Source organism: Hylobates moloch, unplaced genomic scaffold, assembly GCF_009828535.3.
Source record: "Hylobates moloch isolate HMO894 unplaced genomic scaffold, HMol_V3 SCAFFOLD_10, whole genome shotgun sequence".
Classification (NCBI taxonomy): domain Eukaryota; kingdom Metazoa; phylum Chordata; class Mammalia; order Primates; family Hylobatidae; genus Hylobates; species Hylobates moloch.
The window spans coordinates 18001750-18017757 of record NW_026652285.1 but is presented as its reverse complement, the minus strand read 5'-3'; the positions used below and the strand labels follow the sequence as shown (position 1 = coordinate 18017757).

The window sequence follows — 16008 nt, the reverse complement described above, 5'->3', positions numbered from 1 at the left end:
CAGTTTATAATTGCATATTCATTTGTTTGTTTATTGTTATTATTATTATTTGTAGTTTCGATGGCTAGAAATGTTTACTTTATTAACTGCTGTGTCCCTTAGTAGACAGCAAACTCCATGAGGGTAAGAACCAAATCTGTCTATTAACTGTTGTATCCTCACACCTAACACAACACCTGGCACATAGTAAGTTATCACTAAATATTTTTTAACAAATCAAAATGAAAGGCCAGCCAGACATAATGGGTGCGTCTGTAGTCCCAGCTACTCAGGAGGCTGAGATGGGAGGATCACCTGGGCCTGGGAGGTCAAGGCTGCCAAGATTGTGCCACTGCAGTCCAGCCTGGGCAACAAGTGAGACCCTGAAAAAAAAAAAAAAAAGCCAGGCCAGGTCCAGGTGGTCTTTCCTATATTCCTGATTTATAATATTACTTTCAGATGTACATTCTTGTTCTTTACTCATTACCACATTTCCAGTACTTTTTATTTTCATAAGAAGTGAGGTTCCTTTATTCAAAATTTGACAAATCATGAAATGCCTCTCACCCCATCTCCTTACTCCTTACACTTTACCTTTCCATCCATGTAACCTCTGGCACAATGCCATGACTTAGCAAATGCCAAGAAATGTAAGAAGAAAAGACCTAGTACTTCTCAATAACAATAGCTAATCTGTATTGAGTGCCAATTATGTGTCAGGCACAGTGTAAAATGCTCTGTATCATCTCATCCAACGTTTCTAACAAATGTATCAGCACAAATCCTGAAGTGCTGTTGCATCTTTTCAGTTTTAGGGTCATATCCTTTGGAATATGAGCTTGTCCACGTAGCCAAAGGGAACAGTTGAGATGGGTACATTAATTTACCTAAGTGAATTAGTGCCAGGCATAGTGTTTGATTTGGAAATATAGGCTGAATAAGACATGGATTCTGCTCTCAAGAAGTCTTCAGTGTAGGGCAGAGACAAAACAGTGATTTTTTAGCACTGGATGATTGTAGAGGGTGGTATGGGAGCACAGAGGTGGGTCATCGCGATGAGGAAGTGACAGCTGAGTTGAGTTTTGAAGGATACAATTGAGGTGGTTAAGCAGAAAGGAATGTATATATATATATCAATGTCATTTTTTAAAAAGATGCTGGCTATGCCAGCATAAATAAAGCCTTGGAGAATCTTGCAGTTGGGCAAATGAGTAACTTTAAGGTATTCATTAAAAAAAAAAATCCATCAGGCACAGGCTGGGCAACATGGCAAAAACTGCCTCTACAAAAAATACAAAACTTAGCCAGGTGTGGTGGTGCCCACCTGTGGTCCCAGCTATTCGAGAGGCTGAGGTGGGAGAATCAGCTGAGCCCAGGAGGCTAAGGCTGCAGTGAGCGCTGATTAGTCATGCCACTGCACTCCAGCCTGGACAACACAGTGAGACTGTCTTAAGAAAAACAAAATGCTGAGCATGGTGGCTCACACCTACAATCCCAGCACTTTGGAGGTCAATATGTGAGAATCGCTTGAGCCCAGGAGTTGGAGGCTGCAGTGAGCTATGATTGCACCACTGCACTCCAGCCTGGGCAACAGAGTAAAACCCTGCCTCAAAAAAAAAAAAAAAAATTCCCAAATTGAGAGAGATTCTACAACATACCAGTACCACTTAAAATCTTTAAGGTCATCAAGGACAGGAAAAGTCTGGGAGTGTCACAGATCAGAGGAGGCTAAAGTGACATAACAACTAAATGTAATGTGATATCCTGGCTGGGATGCTGGAACCAAAAAGGGACATTTTTTAAAACCGTGAAATTGGATAGAGTGTGGAGTTTAGTTAATGTTAATATACCAGGGTGCATTGGCTCGTGCCTGTAGTACCAGCTACTTGGGAGGTTGAGGCAGGAGGATAGATTGAGTCCAGGAGTTTGAAGCCATCCTGGGCAACATAGCAACACCCTGTTTCTGAAAAAGAAAAAAGAAAAAAAATATATATATATATATATATATGTAACAATGTACCAATGTTGGTTCTTTAGTTGTGACAAAAGCACCTCAGTAATGTAAGATGTTAGCAATAGGGGAAACTTTGAAAGGGGTACATGGGAACTCCATACTGTCTTTACAACGTTTTTGTGAATCTAAAACCATTCTAAAATAAAAAGCTTGTGAGTAAAAAAGGGTACAGAGATTGGGGCCAGAGCAGAGATGACACATTTCAGATCAGATGCTGACTGCAGCACCCCCAGTCAGACTTATCCATGTGGCCTCCCTCCGAGTCTATTCATCCTTTAAAGAGGCATATCCAAGATGTTGCCCTCTGCACAGTGCTGGGTGTCCAGGTCTCCATAACAGCTCTGGGGAACTTCACTGCTTCAGCGTCATCCCAAGGAGAAACCTTTGGGAGGGAAGCGGACATGGGTGTGAATTCAGACACAAACACTTGAAACCTGGAGTGGAAGTTCAGTCTCTTAGAATTTTTTATTGGCAAGGACCTTAGGTGTCTGCCTCATTTTTGTAATCAGGAAACTGGGAGGCTCCCTTTTCTCCTTAGCCATGGCTGGAGGCCAAGTCCAGCCCTCAAGGATCATTGTCAGGACCAACACGAGCTGGACAGCCTTGTTTTCCTACCTCAGACGTGAAAAAGAAAAAAAAGGAAAGAAACTGGGACCCAGTAAAAATGAGTAATTTATTTAAAGGCCAGTTAGGGCCAGTCATGGTGACTCACACCTGTAATCCCAGCACTTCGGGAAGCTGAGGTGAGAGGACTGCTTGAGCCCAGAAGTTCAAAACCAGCCTGGGCAACATAGTGAGACCCTGTCTCTACAAAAAATAAAAAATCAGCCAGGTGTGGTGGCACATGCCTGTACTCCTAGCTGCTCAGGAGGCTGAGGCTGGAGGATCACTTGCAGCCCAAAAGGCCAAGGCTGAAGTAAGCCATGGTCACACCACTGCACTCCAGCCTGGGCAGCAGAGTGAGAACCTGTCTCAAAATAAAATAAAATAGGCCAGTTAGTAGCGTCAGACATATTTCTCAACAATGTTAGTTTTTTCGATGTTAATGAAATATCCTCCCCTGCCTTTTAATGGATTCTGACTCAAAACTCTAATACATAGAACAGATAGGAAGTGAGCTGTTCTGGCTAAGGAAAGAGGTGGGAGCCTCAGTTCTAGCTACACATTCGTGTTTTACTACCTTCCAATAGGTTAGTGAAAGGATTCCATAGGGTTCCAAAGAGTTCTATAGGATTTCTATGGAACCCTTGGAAGCAGAGTTTAAAATCTATATCACTTTAAGGCTGCATATTATTCCAGTATGGGGTTATTCCATAATTTACATAACTAATCCCCTATTGCTGGACATTTTATTCGGTCAAACTTTCAATTTTATGAACATTCATCTCTGCACTTATTTCTATTTTATCATGATATGGAATTTTTGGGTCAAAGGTATTTTAATGCTTTTAAGACATATTAACAAATCACTCTCCAAAATGGCTATAAGAATTTACAGTCCCAGCAGCAGTATATTCATGAGTGGCTAATTTCCCTATAAAAAAATCAACACCGGATTTTAACAGTATTTTTCATTTGGCCAATCTGATACAGAAAAAATGGAATCTAAGTATTGTTCAAATTTGCATGTCTTTGATCACTACTACGGCTAAATTTTGGGGTGAATTTTATTGGCTATTTAAATATTTTCATTTGTGTTCTTTGCCCATTTTTTTCTATTTGGATTTTTGTTTTTGTTATTGTTTTATAAAATGTCTTCACAAATTAAGACTAAACTTTTTTTTTTTTTTTTTTTGAGACAGGATCTTGCTCTGTCACCCAGGCTGGAGTGTGGTGGTGTCAGCACAGCTCACTGCAGCCTTGAACTCCTGGGCTCAAGCTGTCCTCCAGCCTTAGCCTCCTTATTAGCTGGTACTACAGGTATGCACCACTATGCATGGCTATTTTTTTTTTTTCAGACATACAGGGTCTCACTTTATTGTCCAGGCTGGTCTCAAACTGGGGCTAGGCTCAAGCGATCCTCCCACCTTGTCCTCCCAAAGCACTGGGGTTACAAGCGTGAGCCACAGTGCCCAGCAACTCCTTATCTATAAGTAAAGATTTCTGAGTGTTAAATTTGCCTTTTGTTTATTATATAATTTTTAAATATTTATTTCAAATCTAGCAATCTTTTTCTTTACAGTTTCTGCTGTAAGCTAATTTTTTTTATTATATCGAGAAACATCTTCCCTACTCCAAACATTTTCTTTTAGTGGTAATTCCTCAGTGGTGTGAGTGTTAAGACTTCTTTAGTAAAAAATACCATAGTACACTGGTTAAGAGTGAAAGCTGTGGGATACAAAGTTTCAGTTAGACAGGAGGAAGGAGTTTTTGAGATCTATCGCACAGCATGGTGACTATAGTTAATAATACTGTGTTGCATATTTCAAAATTGCTGAGAAAGTAAATTTCAAATGTTCTCACCCCCCAAAAAATGGTAAGTATATAAGGTGATGGATATGTTAATTAGCTTAATTTAATCATTCCACATTGAATACATATATCAAAACATCACATTGTACTCCATAAATATATATAATTATATTTTTTCAATTAAAAATAAATTTTTAAAAAGAATAAGCTACACCCACACACAAAAGTAAGTCACAGCTATTGGATTAGTTGGTCCTAGATTTGAATACAAGTTCCCCTGACTTATTAGTCGTGAGCCCTTGATCAACTTAAATTCTTTGAACCTGTTTACACATCTGAAAATAGAAATAAAATTAATAGTACCAACCTCATAGAATTGTCATGATGCTCAGATTAGTTAATGCTTATGACATACTTGGCATCAGGTCTGGCAAATAGTAAACAATAATATGAGTTATTACTTTTTTTTTTTTTTTTGAGATGGAGTCTTGCTCTACCGCCAGGCTGGAGTGCAGTGGTGCCATCTCAGCTCACTGCAACCTCTGCCTCCCAGGTTCAAGCGATTCCCCTGCCTCAGCCTCCCAAGTAGCTGGGACTACAGGCTTGTGCCACCATGCCCAGCTAATTTTTTGTATTTTAGTACAGACAGAGTTTCACCATATTGGCCAGGATGGTCTCCATCTCCTGACCTCATGATCCGCCTGCCTTGGCCTCCCAAAGTGCTGGGATTACAGGCGTACTGAATTAATCTTTATTTATAATGGCATATGATATGATACAGGGATTCGAGTGTTCTTTTTTACCCCAGATCTTTAACCAATTTGTCTTAGCATTTTCTGAATAACTGGTCATTTCATAATTGATTAGAAAATGTCACTGTCATGAAATATACTTATATATACTTTTTTAAAAATAGGTGGACAGGAAGTAGGATTTATTGGTGGGCATCAGGAGGGGGCAGCACAGTGGAAGCCCTCACTAGAGCAGGGCCGGACACTTGTCCAGAGGACCACAACTGGGGATGTACTTGGCCCCACAGCCATGTAGGAGGAGCCACTTCTCAGCCACCGTGTCTTCAAATTCATCCGCCTTGGGCCAGGCGCAGTGGCTCACACGTGTAATCCCAGCACTTTGGGAGGCCAAGGCGGACGGATTCTGTGAGCTCAGAAGTTCGAGACCAGACTGGGCAATATGGTGAAAACCTGTCTCTACTAAAACACACAAAAAATCAGCTGGGCGTGGCGGCGTGCGCCTGTAGTCCCAGCTATTCGGGAGGCTGAGGCAGGAGAATTGCTTGAATCCGGGAGGTGGAGGTTGCAGTGAGCCGAGATTGCGCCATTGTACTCCAGCCTGGGCGACAGAGCGAGACTCTGTCTCAAAAAAAAAAAAAAAAAAAAAATTAATCCACCTTGAATTTGGTAAAGCCCCACTTCTTTGAGATGTGGAGCTTCTGGCGGCCAAGAACTTGAACTTGGCCCTGCACAGGTCCTCAATCACATGCTGCTTGTTCTGCAGCTTGGTGCGGATGGACGTGGTGACTTGGCCTGTGTGAACCCTGGCCATAGTGCCCTGGGGCTTTCCCAAGGAACCTGTTTGGAGCCTACACTGGGGGTAGTGCAAGGTCAGAGACATGGACATACATTTGAAAGGCCTGTCTCCAAGGTCCCTTAGAGCAACCCATCCAAGAAACAGGCTGCGTACCCAGCCAAGGAAGCTGCTGTTTGTAGCCATGGCACACCAGGGCCCCATGAGGAAAGAAACTCGGTTGGCTTAATTGGCTGTAGCTTCTACAAACTTTTCTTCGTTATGGGATTTCTACTCTATTTCATTGATTTGCCTGTTTGCTTTTGCACATTTAGCACACTATTTTACTTTGTAGCATTGTATAGCTTTGTAACATGTTTTCCTATTTAGTTGTAAAAGTACTCTCCTGATATTATTTTTTATATTTTCATGATTGTATTTACTGAAACAACTTCTGTATGGAGCACTGTCATAGCTTAGTGAAGGGAGTACTGGAATTAGAGGACACAGTCACTGCTGTGAGTGGGATGTATGTGTGTTTGTGTAGGGGAGCCGTGGGGGAGAGCTCTTCCATTTCACCATTCATTCTCATGCCAGGCATAGTGTTTGGTTTGGAAACATAGGCTGAATAAGACATGGACTCTGTTCTCAAGAAGTCTTCAGTGTAGGGCAGAGACAAATAAAACAGTGACTTTTTCGGCACTGGATGATTGTAGAGGGTGGTATGGGAGCACAGAGGTGGGTCATCGTGATGAGGAAGTGACAGCTGATTTGAGTTTTGAAGGATACAATTGAGGTGGTAAAGCAGAAAGGAAGTGAAGGTAGAAGGGGGCACAGGAGAAAGGTCCTCTAGGAAAGGGAACAGAATGTGTGAAGGTACGTCAATTTGTAGAAAACAACAACCTGTTTGGTGTGGTTGGAGAGGATGTGGGAGGTGGAGGGATGACTGGAGTGTAAAGGTACATACACCCAAAATAACTCCAGGACATCTAAAGGGCAGCTTCACTACCTGAGTTCTAGCTGATGTCCTTTCTTCTCCCTGAAGCTTTCAGCATACTCCATTGCATGAAGATTTGGTCAGTCCAGATTACTGAGGAAGAATCCTGTGATATTTTGTGACATCTTTTGTTCATTTTTATTTAATTTCCACTCCTGTTCCTTGAATGCAGCTTCTACAAATTTACTTGCCAGGCACACCTCTAGATACTAGGATATAAAGTGAACAAAATGAACACCCTGCCCTCATAGAGTTTATAGTTTGAGTAAAGGAAGACAGAAACTTAAAAAAATAAGGATGTAAATATATAGTTTGCTAGTTGGCAATAAAGGATGCTTTGGAGAAAAATAAATCTGCATCAGAGGATAAATATGCAGTACTTACTGCATTGTGTTGTAACTCCTCCCCACTAGACTGAGTGCTTTTTGAGGTCATAGATTTTGTTTTATCAATCCCTGTAGTTGACTAATCCAGTGCCTAGAAAAGAGTACATGTTTAATAAAAATAGAAAAGCAATATAGGTTACACCTGGGTGAGGCTGCCTTGGCCCAATTCACTCTCTGCCACTAATTAATCATGACCTTGGATAAGGTACTCAGTTCTGTATGCCTCAGTTTCCTTATCTTAAAAATGAAGACTGGCTGGGCGCGGTGGCTCACGCCTGTAATCCCAGCACTTTGGGAGGCCGAGGCGGGCGGATCACCTGAGGTCCGGAGTTCAAGACCAGCCTGACCAACATAGTGAAACCCCCATCTCTACTAAAAATACAAAATTAGCCAGGCATGGTGGCTCATGCCTGTAATCCCAGCTACTCGGGAGGCTGAGGCAGGAGAATCACTTGAACCTGGTGGGGATGTAGGTTGCAGTGAGCTAGATCGTTCCATTACACTCTAGCCTGGGCAACAAAAGTGAACCTCTGTCTCAAAAAAAAAAAAGACAAAGAAGGTACCATCCTCATAGGGTTGCTAAGATAATTAAATAAGATAATATATTAAAGCACTTAAAATTGTCCCTCTGCATAGGTAGCACTCAACAAATGACAACTGTTATTACTCAATAATGGACAATAATCTGAGTGCATTCCAACAACATGGACCTTAGGGCAATGAAAATAATTTATTGTTAGTTGAAGATATTGCTAGTGCTAGAGTCTGCTTCTGAATTTACACCAGTATATCACACAGCCCAAATGCTGTCTGAGACATTTACCCAGAACATGGCGGCATGAGCAACTGACACAGCCCCTGGCTGTCCTTTCATGAACTTCAGACCCCACTTTGCATCCCGCAGCCCACCAGAATGGAGGCTCTCTGCCTCGTTACTAGGTTTGGGAATATGGCATTAAAAATAGGATTGTTGAGCCAGATGCAGTGGCTCACGCCTGTAATCCCAGCATTTCGGGAGGCCGAGGCAGGCAGATAACCTGAGGTCAGGAGTTCAGGACCAGCCTGGCCAACATGGCGAAACCCCATCTCTACTAAAAATACAAAAATTAGCCAGGCATGGTGGTGCACATCTGTAGTCCCAGCTACTTGGGAGGCAGGAGAATCGCTTGAGCCTTGGAGGCAGAGGTTGCAGTGAACTGAGATTACGCCACTGTATTCCAGTCTGGATGACAGAGTGAGACCCTGTCTCAAAAAAAAAAAAAATAGAATTGTCCAGATTTATTTGGTGATAACATGTTCTGACAGTATTTAGCCTACAGGCCATGTACATTTTCATCATCTCTTCTCAGTGAAGGGATTGCCTGGAGCGATGTCATGTGTCTAGAAATATTGCCTTCTAAATTGTCAACAAAGTAAAAGAGAGTCATTTCTTAAATTTGTCTGGGGATGCTGTAGTTTGCAAAGCACTCTCCTATCCATTATCATTCAATCTGCAGGCAAACACTCCAGAGAGGCAAGAGAGGGTGATCATTTCAACTTAACGGCGATGAAAACTAGACTTATATGGTTAAGCCTCAGCCACGTTCTTCTCACTCATGATTCTGTCTCTATGCCCTACATAAGGTTTCTCACAAATCCTGGGTTCCCTCAAACTAGTCAACATGTTGATATGGACCCTTTATCTTGGTATTTATCAATTTTTATATATTTTTCAGCATATCCAAAACTTCCCCATGTTTAGAGCCACAAAATATATAACTATATTTTTTTTTAGGTTAGGTGAAGCTGACCTCAATCCACTGGGGCAGCATGAATCTTCTGCACCCAGTACCTAACAGCTCTCTGTCATGGGGGCCAACAACCCCTGGTTGTAGGATGGAGGCTAGAATTCTGAAGTGACTCCAAACAAGTCCACAGTTGCCCTGAGTAATGATGATGATAGTTGATCTGTTACCATGGCACAAATCAAGGCATACTGGAAAATATACTCTGCTATATACTCAGATCAGTAGCTTTTAAAAAATTGGTGGTGTGTAGCATATTGAAATAAGTTTGCTAACTTATTATACCATATAAGGATAGCAAATCATCATCATCATCATCATCATGTAACAATATAGGGGCATTTCGACACCAAGAAGTTAGGAAAAATAGAATCTCAGAAGAAGGGACAGTACATTTAGCTTTATGAAGAACTCACAAATCATCCTAATATTTCCTGTTCTAGCAAGGTCTGTGCAAAACACTTCATCAGGCACTTGCTCTAGGGCTGGCATTTGAAATCACTACTCTGGGAGTTATAACATCATGTCTACACTTTTTGGCCTGGTATCCTTAACTCCTGCAATGTTCAGAGCTGGAGAATTCCAGGCCTAAGAAGGTAAAGTATAGACTAACAATAAAGGTTCTCTGCACATCTGAGATGGCCCAAAGACTTGTGAATCATTCTTTCTGGATATGCTATTAAAAGCAGTGGGAGCTGGGTGCAGTGGCTCCTGCCTGTAATCCCAGCACTTTGGGAGGCCAAGGCCGGAGGATCATGAGGTCAGGTGTTCGAGACCAGCCTGGCCAGCATGGTGAAACCCTGTCTGTACTAAAAGTACAAAAAATTAGCTGGGCATGGTGGCACGCACCTGTAGTCCCAGTTACTTGGGAGGCTGAGGCAGGAGAATTGCTTGAACCTGGCAGGCGGAGGTTGCAGTGAGCTGAGACGGTGCCACTACACTCCAGCCTGGGTGATAGAGTGAGACTCCGTCTCAGAAAAAAAAAAAAAAAAAAAAAAAAAGCAGTGAACATGATATAATTAAGTATCGTTTGGAACAGTACATTTGTTTTTGTAGTGGTTGGAACAACATGTTAATCCCAAGAAGTCTTAGCCTGGGGATAATTATGGAACCTGCAGTTAGCAGAGGGAAGCGCCTGATTGGATGCCACAAGTTATTGCAACCCATGGAGAAGTTGTTATTCATAGATGAGATCTTGACGTTTGTGTGTTACCAATACCCACATTAAAAAGCCCTATTGTGAACATTTGGGCAGACATTATTATTGTTATTATCATTTAGAGAAACAGGGTCTCACTCTGTTGCCCATGCTAGAAAGCAGTGGCATGATCATAGCTCCACTGTAAGTTCAAACTTAGGCTTAAGTGATCCTCTCACCTTAGCCTTCTGAGTAGCTAGGACAACAGGTTCATGCCACCATGCATTGCTTATTTTTTGGTAGAGTTGGGGGTCTCTTTATGTTGCCCAGGCTGGTCTTGAACTCCTGGCCTCAAGTGATCCTCCCACTCAGCATTCCAAAGTGCTTGGATTACAGGCATGTGCTACTGCACCCAGTCCAAACATTATAAATGTCATTATAAAGTGAAAAGCATATTACTAAAAAAAGCAAGAGGAGAGAGATAATATTTTTTGAGTGTCTAACGTGTCAGACACATGCAAGCAAACCAAATATCATTCACGATAACCTTCAAAACTAGCTGTCCTTATTTTACAAGTGAGGAAATTGATGTAGAAGATAGAGAACTAGAACAAGATCACATAGCTGGAAACTGACAGAGTTCAAGTCTATTTGAATCCGAAACCATGCTTTCTATATAACATTACTAGGGAAAAGAGAACCAAGACCTAGAGTCACACTGTCTTTTAGCATGGTGAAATAAAAACCACTGGAACCAAAAGTACTTGCAGGTTAAAACTAAAGGGGGACTTCTTAAAGTTGATAAATACCATCTATGAAAAACCTACCAATAACATTATGCTGAATGCTGAAAGACTGAATGGTAGAAGACTGTTTCCTAAGATTGGGGACAAGGCAAGGAAGTTTTGCTCTCATCACTTTTATTCAACTATTCATTGGAGGTCTTAGACAGTGTAATAAGTCAAGAAAAATAAATAAAAGGCCTAAATGTTGGAAAGGAAGACATATAACTTTTTATTTGTAGATTAATAAGATTAGAGAATCCTCAAGAATCTAGAAAAAAGCTACTAGAACTAATAAATGGGTTTAGCAAGGCTGCAAAAAAAGTCAATATAAAAAATTCAAGTGTATTTCCATATACCAGCAATGAACTACTAGAAAATAAAATTTAAAAACCAATGCCAGCCTGGTGTGATGGCTCACACCTATAAACCCAGGACTTTGGGAGGATGCAGCTGGAAGATCAACTGAGCCCAGGAGTTTGAGATCAGCCTGGGTAACATAGCAAGGGAGACCTCATATCTATAAAGACAAACAAACAAACAAACAAAAAAGAATCCACAGCTCATGGAACTTAAAATATTTATTGGATGTAAATTACAGCTCAATAAAGTTGATTTTAAAAATAAAAAAATTTGCATTGAAAATTTTTAAAATGAATTCCTAGTTGTGTCCTTGTACTAGCAACTGTAAAGAAAGACTTGCACAGACCCAGTCTCAGGTTGTGCACATGTGCTCTTTATTTGGAAATGATGGCCTACGCAGGTAAACAGAGGTAAAATGTCTGACCAAATAGAAGAAACTCATTGCTCCCAGATTTGATTTTTATTACTAGACTACTACTTAAAATCTGAACATATCAACCACAGGTTTTGAAGGCAGGAGACAAGAGTAAAGTCACAGGGATACTCAATGGAGAGATTTAATGAGGCCATGAGAATCTCATATAGGGCAGTTGGAAAGTCATTAAATGCTCTCCTATCTGCTGTCTTGAAAGGATTCCTGAAAGGGCAAGACTAAAGGCTTTAGCAAGAGAGGATACGCACACTCTGGCAGCCCGGAGTTCTGAGGTTACAGTAGGCATTTCCCAGTCCAGGAGAGTAAAATTAAACAGAAATATTGTGTAATGGATGGATCCATTGTAGGCATGTATCCTAAAGAAATACTGGGCCAAGCATGGTGGCTCATGCCTATAATCCCAACACTTAGGAAGGCCAAGGCTGGAGGATTGCCTGAGCCCAGGAGTTCAAGACCAGCCTGGACAACACAGTGAGACTCTGTGTCTACAAAAAAATTTTAAAAACTACCCAGGTGGGCCAGTGTGATGGCTGATGCCTGTAATCCCAGCACTTTGGGAGGCCGAGGTGGGCAGATCACAAGGTCAGGAGATCAAGACCATCCTGGCTAACACAGTGAAACACCGTCTCTACTAAACATACAAAAAATTAGCCAGACATGGTGGCATGCACCTGTAGTCCCAGCTACTCAGGAGGCTGAGGCAGGAGAATTGCTTGAACCCAGGAGGTGGAGGTTTCAGTGAGCCAAGATTGTTCCACTGCACTCCAGCCTGGGCAACAGAGCGAGACTCCCTCTCAAAAAGAAAAAATTACCCAGGTGTGGTGGCATGTGCCCAAAGTCCCAGCTGCTCAGGAGGCTGGGGCTGGAGGATTACTCGAGCCCAGGAAGTTGAGACTCTAGTGAGCAAGGATAGTGCCACTGCACCTCAGCCTGGGCCACAGAGCCAGAGCTGTCTCTTAAAAAAAAAAAAATTGTACACGTGCATAAGGAAACATGGATGGGAATACTTATTGAAGAGTTGCTTGTGAAAAAAAAAAAAAAGGAGAAATGAGAAAGGATTTAATGAAGTAAGGCACAAAGTCACATCTGTTTTGGAGCAGATCCTATCAGTTCCCCACCCATATGACCTAGCACTTACCATGTCTGTGTATGTCAACTGACTTCCAATTGATAGCACAAGCATCTCCTTGACTGAAGGCTTTTTCTGGCCACCAGAGCCCTCTCTGCCCAGATGCATGGCAGGCCAAAAGTCCCTGAGTCAATATGCCTCTGAAGTGGCCCTCGATCAATGGCAGATGGAAGTCAGTGGATAAATACTCCAGCTCTCTTTAGGTAGAAGCGTTGGACAGTTGTGTACTACATTGGCTCCCAGTTTCCCCATGGAGTTGAGCTCTGGTTTTACGTACAGTGATGACTTGCTTGAGAAAACACCCTTTATTGGCTTCCTTCCCTTCCCTGTCTCACTTCCCCATTACCCTATTTTCTGGGATCACCTCCCACATAAAGTAATTACACTTAAATCCTGTCTCAAGGTCACCTTTCAAATTCAGCATTATGAAAGAACAAAGCACATTAATAAATAGATTATGAAAAGATCCTCATAACATATTGTTAAGTGAAAAAGCATTTTATAGAACTATATGTATAGTATAATAGCATGTATTTTGAAAACACAAAAAATAGAACCATACTTTTTTTTTTTCTTGAGACAGAGTCTTGCTCTGTCACCCAGGCTGGAGTGCAGTGGCACGATCTCAGCTCACTGCAACCTCCGCCTCCTGGGTTCAAGTGATTCTCGTGCCTCAGCCTCCCAAGTAGCTGGGACTACGGGTGTGTGCCACCACACCCAGCTAATTTTTGTATTTTTTGTAGAGACAGGGTTTCACCATGTTGACCAGGCTGGTATAGAATTCCCGAGCTCCAGCAATCTGCCCACCTCAGCCTTCCAAAGTGCTGGGATTACAGGTGCGAGCCACAGCACCCAGCTGAGAATCATACATTTTAAAATGTGTATGTGTGTGCGCAAATGCCAAGAATCTTTTCATGAATTACTTGTGATTTTATTTTATTTTATTTATTTTGAGACAGGGTCTTGCTCTGTCACACAGGCTGGAGGGCAGTGGTGCAATCACAGCTCACTGCAGCCTTGACCTCCTGGGCTCAAGCTATTCTCTTGCCTCAGCCTCCAGAGTAGCTGAGACTACAGGTGCCCACCACCACACCCAGCTAATTTTGTTTTTATTATTATTTGTAGAGACGAGGTCTTGCCATGTTGCCTAGGCCGGTCTCAAACTGCTGGGCTCAAGCAATCCTCCTGTCCCAAAGTACTGGGATTACAAGCATGAGCCACCTCACTCGGCCTCCTCGTGTTTCTAAAAGTAAATTTAAAATACTTTATAATGGATGGAAGAGCTCAGTTTACGTCAGCTTAAACCAACACTGGGCACTGGGGACGCCTAGCAAAATAGGAGCCCAGTCTCTGCCCTTGGGGAGCTTGTAGGGCATTAAAGGCAACAGATGAGTAAACATCTGCAAGGCCAGGTGACAAGTACCATGACAGACAAAAGCAGAGGGACTGCAGTAACCCAGAGGTGGGGCCTGGCCAGCCATGTGCAGAAAAATTTCATTCCTCTCCTACCTGCCCTGTGGTCTTAGGTACACTTCAACCCAAATCACTAGAGCTCAGTCAGCAGAGCTGAAGGTATAACGATTAAGAATTAAGCAAATCAGGTACTTACCACCCAGTCAGAATACAGTTTTAATGGAAGGATAATGACATCCCTGGAGGAATGTGCTGGAGCAGGAATTTATCAGTGTTTCTAGCACCCCAGGAATTTCTAGTGGACAATTACATTGACACATTGCGCCTAACTTTTCAGATCTCTCACCAGCCTCCGGACCTCCCACCCCTGCCCCATGCTCTGAGACCAGCCCACCGAGCAACCTTCTGCTGAGGATTTAGCTTTCCATGGAGGCTTGCTAGGGGAAGAAAGTGTATTTGAGGAGGCAAGTGTTAAAACCCAGCTGTCACTGGAAGGCAATCAACTGGCCGGTTTCTTGCCTCTGGGACCTTATTGCGAGGCCCCTTAGCCCAGTAGTTCCCAACTTTGCTGCATATTAGAATCTACTGGGGAGCTTTTAAAAATCCTCATGCCTAGGTCACACCTCATACCTACTAAGTTGTGTGGGGAGGTGGGGGTGACCAGGCAGTGGTGTGCTAAAGCTGGCTCCTACGTGGCTCTGGAGAACCTATTGTGCACATCTCTTCCCAATTCTGTCTTCAATGATGTCATACTAGTAGCTTGAAATTAACCATGGCTGGGCACGGTGGCTCACACCTGTAATCTCAGCACTTTGGGAGGCCAAGGCGGGTGGATCACCTGAGGTCAGGAGTTCGAGACCAGGCTGGCCAACAGGGTGAAACCCCGTCTCTACTTTAAAAAAAAAAAAATTGGCCGGGCGTGGTGGCACACACCTGTAATCCCAGCTACTAGGGAGGCTGAGGCAGGAGAATTGCTTGAACCTGAGAGGCAGAGGTTGCAGTGAGCCGAGATCATGCCATTGCACTCCAGCCTAGGCAACAGAGCGAGACTCTGTCTCAAAAAAAAGAAAGAAAGAAAGAAAAGAAATTAACCATGATAGAAGTTTTTATGCCATGGATATAAATCAGGGCTTTCTTTTCTTTCTAAACAGCCAATTCTTAAAATATTTACCAGCATACCACTGAAACCAGGCATCAGTATTTTTTTAATATCCTCAGGTGATTCCAATGTGCAGCATGGTCTGGAAACCACCACTGTCTTAGTCTTTCCCAAATAATGCTCACTGTGGTCTTAGATAATTCGGTTTCCCCTGCTAACCCTAGCAATAACTATTTAAGGCTGTGGCTCTCTAACCTGGGACCACTGTCTCCGTGGACTTTCAGTGAGGACAACCTTTATTCTGCCCTGGAGGCTGAGCTCTGTAATGTGGTGTATTGGAGTGGATAGGTGGTAATTTTGTGTATGGTTCATTGCTGCCCCTTGGATGAAAAGTATCTTGTTGTATTTGGATTCTAAGCTGAAAATAGATCCACAGAATATTGTCTGCATAACATTATGAAACATTCCTCATTTTACTGCTGTGTCCAATGCATGTGAGTTATACTTTCATTTATTAAGGCTTAAGAAGTCAAAGTAATAAAGGGCACCTACAAA

General features: G+C 42.4%; 2 non-coding genes across 2 annotated transcripts; one reads left to right on the top strand and one right to left on the bottom strand.

Annotated features, from left to right (window-relative positions):
- The first annotated feature begins 2482 nt into the window (after positions 1-2482).
- LOC116476045 (small Cajal body-specific RNA 20) lies at positions 2483-2619 on the top strand. Its single transcript, XR_004250115.1, has one exon. It is a non-coding gene; the product is annotated as a small Cajal body-specific RNA 20 (non-coding RNA).
- A 3435-nt stretch (positions 2620-6054) lies between these two features.
- Positions 6055-6189, bottom strand: LOC116476024 (small nucleolar RNA SNORA70). Its single transcript, XR_004250098.1, has one exon. It is a non-coding gene; the product is annotated as a small nucleolar RNA SNORA70 (small nucleolar RNA).
- Positions 6190-16008: the final 9819 nt, after the last annotated feature.